We start from the raw sequence: 9,410 nt of genomic DNA on the forward strand, positions 1-9,410 counted from the left end.
TAATGTTGTGCAAATCGAGCTCTTAGCAGCTGCTGTTGCAATTTGGGTCCACTCGTCTAAATCTAGGGTCTCCCCTAAGTCCGTTTCCCATTTTAGCATGTAACCTAGCTTGTGGGTGACTTTAATTCCAGAACCGATCACTTCTTTATACATCTGCGATGTGAGTCCCTTCGTGTTAGTCTCTTTCAGACAGAGCTTTTTGAATGTTGTCAAAGGTGGGTATGGGGTTGATTTATTGTAGAAGGCTCTGATCTGGAGGTATCTATAAAATTCTGAATTTGCACAACATTAAAGGAGAACGCATATAAGGTCCTAATGAGGTGGTACCTCACCCCGCTTAGACTATCCAAATTTGTAAACGGTAGTTCTCCACTCTGTCCTAGACAGTGTGGAGAACCCGCTGATCTGTTACATATGCTGTGGTCCTGCCCCCGGCTGATTCCATTATGGAAAAAAATCATTAATTGGCTTCAGAGGCTTTTAGGCCTCGACATCCCATTTGATCCCGGTCTCTTCCTTCTGGGAAGAGCACGACAGGGCTTCTCGAAAGCAACTCTTAAACTAATAGCACATTTTGCTACAGCCGTGCGGTGCGAGATTGCAGCATTATGGAAACAAAGTGAAATTCCTGTTATCCCCAAAATCCGGAATAGAATTTGGTTCGTATGCCAGATGGAAAAATTGACAAGTTTAGTCAATGACACTGGCGAAAATTTCCTAAAAGTCTGGACGCCTTGGCTGGCCCAGACAGACATCCCTGGGGTGGAGAGAGCCACCATTTTGCTTTAATAGTAGTTAGATGCGTTCTCCGGTAATGGAGTAGCCCACCCAGCAGCAACAAATTAATCCAGACATCGGTCCCTGAAGCGTTGATCAGAGTCGCGGCCTCCCACCCTTCCTCTCCCCCTCCCCACCCTCTTCCTCTTCCCCCCCCACCTAATTTTACTTTATGATTATTTATTATTTAAGTTTATGTCATTGCTTTTAACTCTGTTTTGATGACAATGTTTGTGTACAGCTACCATACATAAGAGATATGAATAATGCATGTCACAGTACTGGAAATAAGATGTATATATGCTGTATTTTCACAAAAATAAAAAATACAAGTTATAAAAAAAAAAAAAAAGAATGGCTTTGACCAGGCCTGACGTTCTATACTTCGACCGCGCGCGCATACGGCAGTGAGCGTTGAGCCGGCAGATCGGGGGAAAGACCTGAAAAGTATCTTTTTCTCGCTGCTGCTGTTGCACATCACGCTCTGAAGCCAATCACAGTGCGGCTGCAATTCAGATTGAGAAAAACTAGCTGAATTGCGCATAGATTCGCTCCTATGTTTCCATTAAAATTACAACTATTTGAATAATTTAAAGTTTTAAAACCACAATACACTTTAAATGTTTTTTTTTTTTTATACACAACAACGTCACCGCTTACAACTATATAAACGAAATGCGCGCGCCACGTGCATGCTCAACGCTTGGGCGCGGGTCCGCACACGCACTAGCGCCAACTATAAAACAAGCCTTACAGTCACCAATCCCCAGCTGATTCTGAAACTGTAACGCTTGCGCTGCCCACGAGCAAGACAGGACCTGGGGAAGTACAGAACCACGCACCCACAGCAACGGAAGCGTTCCTGGCAGGCGGATTGTCCACGTAGCCGGGTCTGGGTTGGAGAGAATGGGTTAGTCCAGATACTTGCCAAGGTCTTGGAATGGAGAGGTCAGAATAGTCCGTTAAGCCGTGGTCTGGGGTTGGAGATGTCAGAGTAGTAGAAGTCTGTTTAGCCATGGTCAGGGTTGGAGAGGTACACAGAGTCGAGGGTAAGCCGAGGGCGTTCAGTAGTCAAGCCGGGTCAGTACATGTAGAATCCAAAAACTGCAAGAGAGACTGAGGCAGGAGCAAGGCACAACAGACGCAGGAGCACAAGGCTACAACTAGTTATGCTCAGCAAAGTTTAGAAGTGAGAGCAGGGTATTTAACAGGAACAGGAACCAATAGCCAAGTAGGCGGGGCAGAGGCACAGCCTCTGCGGAGACTGGGATAGGCTGCAGGAGACAAGTGGGAATTAGGAGATCTTGGCATGCAGCTGGGGAGCGGTGCACAGGAGAAGTGCAGCGCCTCCGAGTGGGCAGGGGCGGGGATAAGCTCCATGGTGACATTAGATGAACTGCGTATGCGCTCTGTAAACAGAGCGGGGGTGCGCGCATGCGTTGGTGCCACAGCAGAGGTCCGGGTCTCCCTGTGGGACTGAAACCTTGGCTTTCGTGTAACTGTTTGTTTTTTGAATACAATTACTTTTTGGATTACTCCTTGCTGTATGCTGTCTCCTTTACCGGTTCTTGGACTGGTAACTATACTGTATATATATTGATAGAAGTCATCCTAAACAAAAATTTCTTTAGGTTTGAAAATTCATACTATCTCCAACTCAGTGGGACAGCCATGGGCTCAAACATGGCTCCATCATATGCTAACCTCTACATGGACATGTATGAGCAAACCCACATCTTATGCGATGCGCCCAATGCACACTACATCAGAAAGTTTTTACGCTACATTGACGATATTTTTATTGTTTGGAGTGGCTCTACTGTGGAATTACAGGACTTTGTGAACCGTCTTAACGATATTCCATCAAAGATACGTTTTACGCTGTGTTACAGTGAACTTGAGATTCCATTCTTGGATACGATGGTGTACAAAGCAGGTGACAAATTGGCCACAAGGCTATATCAAAAAATAACTGATAAAAACACACTGCTCTATGCCACAAGCCACCACCCGGCCCCGTTGAAAAAGGGTCTTCCGTATTCACAACTACTAAGAGTGAAGCGAATCACCAGCGATCATAATGAGTTGGAACCTGCTCTTATCAACATGGCTAGTAGGTTCCTTGAGCGAGGTTATAGTCCGGTCGACGTCAAAGATGCACTTGATCGTGTGATCCAATTGGACAATTTAGATCGTGCTAATACTGATCTGGGAGAGCAAACAAATAGCTCAAGATTTAATGTTATAAGCACATTCAGCACTGCATCCCCATGCATACAACGTGGCATTAGAGATAATTGGCACGTCTTGGCAAATGACGACAAAATAGGCAAATTCTTTCGTGAACCCCCCTTGTTTTGTTTCCGCCGTGGTCCGTCAATTGGGGACATGATCACGCAAGCAGATCCAGCTGACAAATATAGCAAGGACAAAACTTGGTTAGCCCAAAAACCTGGGGCCTACAGGTGCAAGGGTTGCACAAACTGCCAATATATGCAGGTGGGGCCTTTCTATTGCCATCCACACAGTGGGACCAAAATCAAAATTCACCAACATCTGAATTGTGAATCAAAATTTGTCATATATTTGATTAAATGTCCCTGTGGCTTACTTTATATCGGGAAGACAGTGCGAATGCTTAAAGAGCGCATAGCTATCCATCGTTCAACAATTCGTAAAGCATTATCTACAGACGCCAAGGATTTGGAGTTTAAATGTCTCCCTGTTGCCAAACATTTCAGGGACTTCAAACATTCATTGGCAACGTTTAGGTGCATGCCAATCTCGCAGATCCGAGCGCCCGCACGAGGGGGTGATAGAAACAGACTTTTATTGCAAAGCGAAGCGAGGCACATCTTGAATTAAAAACAGTGGCCCCTTTTGGCTTAAACGAAGATTTTTCGTTAGGATGTTTCTTATGAATGAAATCAGGACTATGACATTTTGCGTTGCTGAACAATTGTTTACTGTTTTGTTGTTTTGTGTTTTTTCCTGTCAGTGTTCCTTTTTCAATATTTCTTCATCACTTCGTCATGTGTTATTTCTATATGTGCCCTTGTACTGTTATTTTCACAAAATCACCCTATGGTTATGGTGTGTGCATCAGGATTGTTCACAATGTCCCGCTTCGAGATCTTAGATACTGCATGTTGCATTTGAGACTACAAAATATCTGACATGTTGTTAAAATACGTCGTGTCGGTTACAAGCTGTCTCAGGACAGAGATTGCTAACGGAGTGCAATATGCACATTGGCTCCGGGTAGACATACTCTTGTCCATTACAAGTTGTCTTGTTAGGCGTATATGCCATATGCTCATTGGTCCCTCTATTTAAGAATAGATTGGCTTGACCACACATGGTATCTTGTTTTCGATTTTAGACTCTAGTAGTCATTGTAGTTATAGTATTTATTATAGTGGGACATTGATAACAATATACCTCACTGTGATGCACACAGTGTTTCACATGTTTGTTGTTTAATTGGTTTTTGTATGTTTGCTGTGTGTGCCATGCGTTCTCGTGCTGGAACAGGTCCTTTTGCTTATTTTTTCAAGCAAATAACTACACACATAACAATACGCTTTATTGTGCTATCATATTAGAGCCTCCCTAAAGCGGTCCCAATTGCTAGGTGCCCCTCTTCATAGAGCTTGGGCATTCATAATATCAGATCCACATATATGTCCTTTGGGTTGTGTCTGTGTGCGGGCGCCTTGATGCGCGTAGTGGGGGCAGATTTAGGGTTGTAAAGATCCTGCATTCTACTGCATTCTGCTCATTGAGTGGCCTGGGGAGGTTCGCGCATGCGTGAACCGCCACTGTAGTGGCTACATGCATCATTCGGGCCACCGTAGTTGTGTTAGCTATGCAGAAGCATTGGATACAATATGACGATGCGTTCCAGCAGTTCATTGCGGGTCACGGCATAAGGGGCAATGAGGAGTCCGCGCATGCGCGATCCTGCCAATAGGTAGACCATAGAGGCCACCGTAGTTCAATAGGACGATCCACATTAGTAAATCCAAGATGGCGATGCGTTCCAGCATTTGCATGCGTGACACAGCGGCGCAGTTTCGCGGGCAATGTTGCCCCTACACGGGTGAGTTCATTTTAATTTTGATTTGTTTGGGTATATAAGGGGGTGGATTAGCATTCACTTATTGCACGTCCCTGAGGAAGGTCACGTTGAGTGGACCGAAACGTTGGAGGTGGTGCCATGTTACTTTGAATACAGCTTCATTGGAACTACTGGACTGTGTGCTGTCTCGTTTTTTCCGGACTCCAATCTGGTAAAATCTATTTTTTACATGTGCATATGGGGCAAGCATCAGCAACTTACTATTGTTTACAGTGTGCCAACTGAGCGTGATTTTTTCATATATATATATATATATATACAGTGTTCGACAAATCACCCAAAAATCTACTAGCCCAACCAAAAAATCTACTCGCCACCTAGTCCCGCCCCCAACCCCGCCCCTAACCCCGCTCTAGTCCCGCCCCCAAACCCCACTTTAAAATAAAATATATAAATAAAATACATTTAATAAATTCCTAGCCAGAACAACATTCGTTTTTGACATAAATGAATTTATTGTATTACATTATACTACAATTAGTCCTTGTTACGTGTGTGTGTGTGTGTGTGTGTGTGTGTGTGTGTGTGTGTGTGTGTGTGTGTGTGTGTGTGTGTGTGTGTGTGTGTGTGTGTGTGTGTGTGTAAATGTCGATCTAGAAATAAAAGCCAGGTGTGAATGATTAGTTTCCTGAACCCCTTAACCAGTGTCTGGATGCCCCTGCTTCACAATATCTAAAGCAGCAATCCCGCCTGGGATCTTACCTGATCCGCAGTCCCTCAATGTCCAGGTACCTCATTCCCGCAATGTAATACATTGGAGGGGAGGTGTTCCCTACCTGTCTTCTGGGTTAGGGGGGTTCCGATGTCTTCCGTGTGAAGCTTGAGTCAGATCTGGAAGAAAGCAGTATAGGTTATTGCGGTGTAGTATAGGGCTGTTAAGTATATAGGGTAAATAAGAGATCCAGAGTGTGAGAGACAGAGACACAGACAGAGACACAGAGAGAGACACAGAGAGAGAGACAGAGAAAGAGAGACAGAGAGAGAGAGACAGAGAGAGAGACAGAGAGAGAGAGAGAGAGAGACAGAGAGAGAAACAGAGAGAGAGACAGAGAGAGAGACAGAGAGAGAGAGACAGAGAGAGAGACAGAGAGAGACAGAGAGAGAGAGACAGAGAGAGAGACAGACACACAGAGAGAGACACAGAGAGAGAGACACAGAGAAAGAGACAGAGAGACAGAGAGACAGAGAGACAGAGAGAGAGGAGGGAGAGGGAAGGGGAGAGAGGGAGGGGGAGAGAGGGAGGGGTAGAGAGGGAGGGGTAGAGAGGGACACACACACAGAGAGAGAGAGAGAGAGAGAGAGAGAGAGAGAGAGAGAGAGAGAGAGAGAGAGATATGAGACACACAGAGAAAGAGAGACACACAGAGAAAGAGAGACACACAGAGAAAGAGAGATACACAGAGAAAGAGAGACACACAGAGAAAGAGAGACACACAGAGAAAGAGAGACACACAGAGAGACACACAGAGAAAGAGAGACACATAGAGAAAGAGAGACACACAGAGAACGAGAGACACACAGAGAAAGAGAGACACACAGAGAAAGAGAAACACAGAACGAGAGAGAACGAGAGAGACACAGAGAGATAGAGAGAACACACACAGAGAGAATGAGAGACAAAGACAGAGAGAGTGCGGCAGAGAGAGGGCGGCAGAGAGAGGGCGGCAGGGAAAGGGCGACAGGGAGAGGGTGAGGGCGACAGGGAGAGGGTGACACAGGGAGAGGGCGACAGGGAAAGGGTGAGGGCGAAAGGGTGAGGGTGACACAGGGAGAGGGTGACACAGGGAGAGGGTGACACAGGGGAGGGTGACACAGGGAGAGGGTGACACAAGGAGAGGGTGACACAGGGAGAGGGTGACACCGGGAGAGGGTGACACCGGGAGAGGGTGACACCGGGAGAGGGTGACACACACTCACAGACACACACAAACACTCACAGACACCCACAAACACTCACAGACACACACACTCACTCAAACACTCACAGACACACATATACTCACAGACACATACACTCACAGACACATACACTCACAGACACATACACTCACAGACACATACACTCACAGACACACTCAGACACACTCACAGACTCAAACACACACAAACACTCACAGACACACTCACAGACACACACAAACACTCAGACACACAAACACTCACAGACACACACACTCACTCAAACACTCACAGACACACATACACTCACAGACACTCACTCAAACACTCACAGACACACATACACTCACAGACACACATACACTCACAGACACATACACTCACAGACACATACACTCACAGACACACTCAGACACACTCACAGACTCAAACACACACAAACACTCACAGACACACTCACAGACTCAAACACACAAACACTCACAGAAACACTCACAGACACACAAACTCTCACTCACACAAACACTCACTCACACAAACACTCACTCACACAAACACTCACTCACACAAACACTCACGGACACATACACTCACAGACACATACACTCACAGACACACACTCACAGACACATACACTCACAGACACATACACTCACAGACACATACACTCACAGACACATACAGACACACACACACTCACACAAACACATACACTCACAGACAGATACACACACAGACAGATACACACACACACACACACACACACACACACACACACACACACACACACACACACACACTCACACCCACCCACACTCAGACACACTCACAGACACCCACACTCACAGACACCCACACTCACAGACACCCACACTCACACACACACACACACACACACACACACACACACACACACACACACACACACACACACACACACACACACACACACACACACACACACACACACACACACAGACACTCAGACACACACTCAGACACACACCTGGGTGACTGGGTTGGTATTCATTGGAAGGGTGGGGGCCTACCTGTTCCTCCAGGGCCTGCTTGTCCTCCACATGCTGCTCCACATGCCAGGGGATCGGTCAGGAGTTGCGGGAGGATGGGGGGGCCAGCGGGGGGATGGGGGGGCCAGCGGGAGGATGGGGGGGCCAGCGCGAGGATCGGGGGGCCAGCGGGAGGATGGGGGGGGCCAGCGGGAGGATGGGGGGGCCAGCGGGAGGATCGGGGGTCAGCGCGAGAATGGGGGGGCCAGCGCGAGGATCGGGGGGCTAGCGGGAGGATCGGGGACCAGCGGGGGGACAGCCGGACAGGCGCACGGCCACCAACCTCCCCGATGGGAAACGTGGCAAGCCGCGCGTGCACCCAGGCTGCAGCCAGGAGGGGGGTCAGGCAGCCATGCTGGAAAAGCCGCACGGGCCACACCAACCTCCCCGATGGGAAACGTGGCCGGGAACATTGCCAACCCCCCCCTCCAGCGCGTGCGCACGTGCACCCCCCTCCCTCTACCTCCCGCCAGGCTGCTTCCCTTCTTCCCCGCTCCTATTACCCTGCCCGCGCGGTTGCCAAAGGAGCGTGGGACGGAGGGGAAGCGCCTACCTTGTCTTCCAGCCCTGGGCAGCAGCAGCAGCTGGAGGGGTACCCCCCCCCCAGCCTACATCCGGGGACGAGGACGGGGACCCCCCCCCAGCCTACATCCGGGGACCCCCCCTCCCAGCCTACATCCGGGGACCTGAGGGGACCCAGAGCTGCCAGCCGGCCCTCTTCCTCCAATCAGGGAGGGAGATTACTTATTTATTTATTTATTTTTTAAAAATTGGCGCGAACGGGGGAAATTTGAGCTCGAACGGGGGAAATTTAACAAAAAACACGTGTGCTGCTTGGGCCAATATTTACTCGCCCGGGGGTTAAATCCACACGCCCCGGCGTGTAAATGTATAGGATTGTCGAACACTGTGTATATATATATATATATATATATATATATATATATATATATATATATATATATATATATATATATATATATATATATATATATATACAGTGTTCGACAATCCTATACATTATATATATATAGCCAATACAGTGCTCCCACTGCAGCAAGGGATTCTGGGAAATGACATGCATATGAGCACACAATGTGTCACCTACCTTTTGCCTGGAAAATCCATTCATATGGAGCCCATTTAAGCAAATGCAACGGTGTTCACACAGCTTTTAAGCACAGCATGGGACTAGCAAAGCAAGTCAAACAACTCACAGACATGTTTCAACCTTGATGGGTATCATCAGTGTGAGGTTGGTTTGTACTTGCTTTGCAATATTTCTAGGCTGGGTAGGTTACCATATACAATTTAAGTTATGGTGTGTGCTCATTTGCATGTCATTTCCCAGAATTCCTTGCTGCAGGGGGAGCACTGTATGCAAGTTGATAATGGTTGAGAGGCAGGGTTGCAGACCTGTCTAAGACATGTGAATGTGCTCACAAGTGATATTCTTAATTGACTATATGCTAACGGTGGAGGTTTTTTGTTGCCTTTTTCACCCACCATAATTTAAAATGTATATA

Source organism: Ascaphus truei, chromosome 19 (genome assembly GCF_040206685.1).
Source record: "Ascaphus truei isolate aAscTru1 chromosome 19, aAscTru1.hap1, whole genome shotgun sequence".
Classification (NCBI taxonomy): domain Eukaryota; kingdom Metazoa; phylum Chordata; class Amphibia; order Anura; family Ascaphidae; genus Ascaphus; species Ascaphus truei.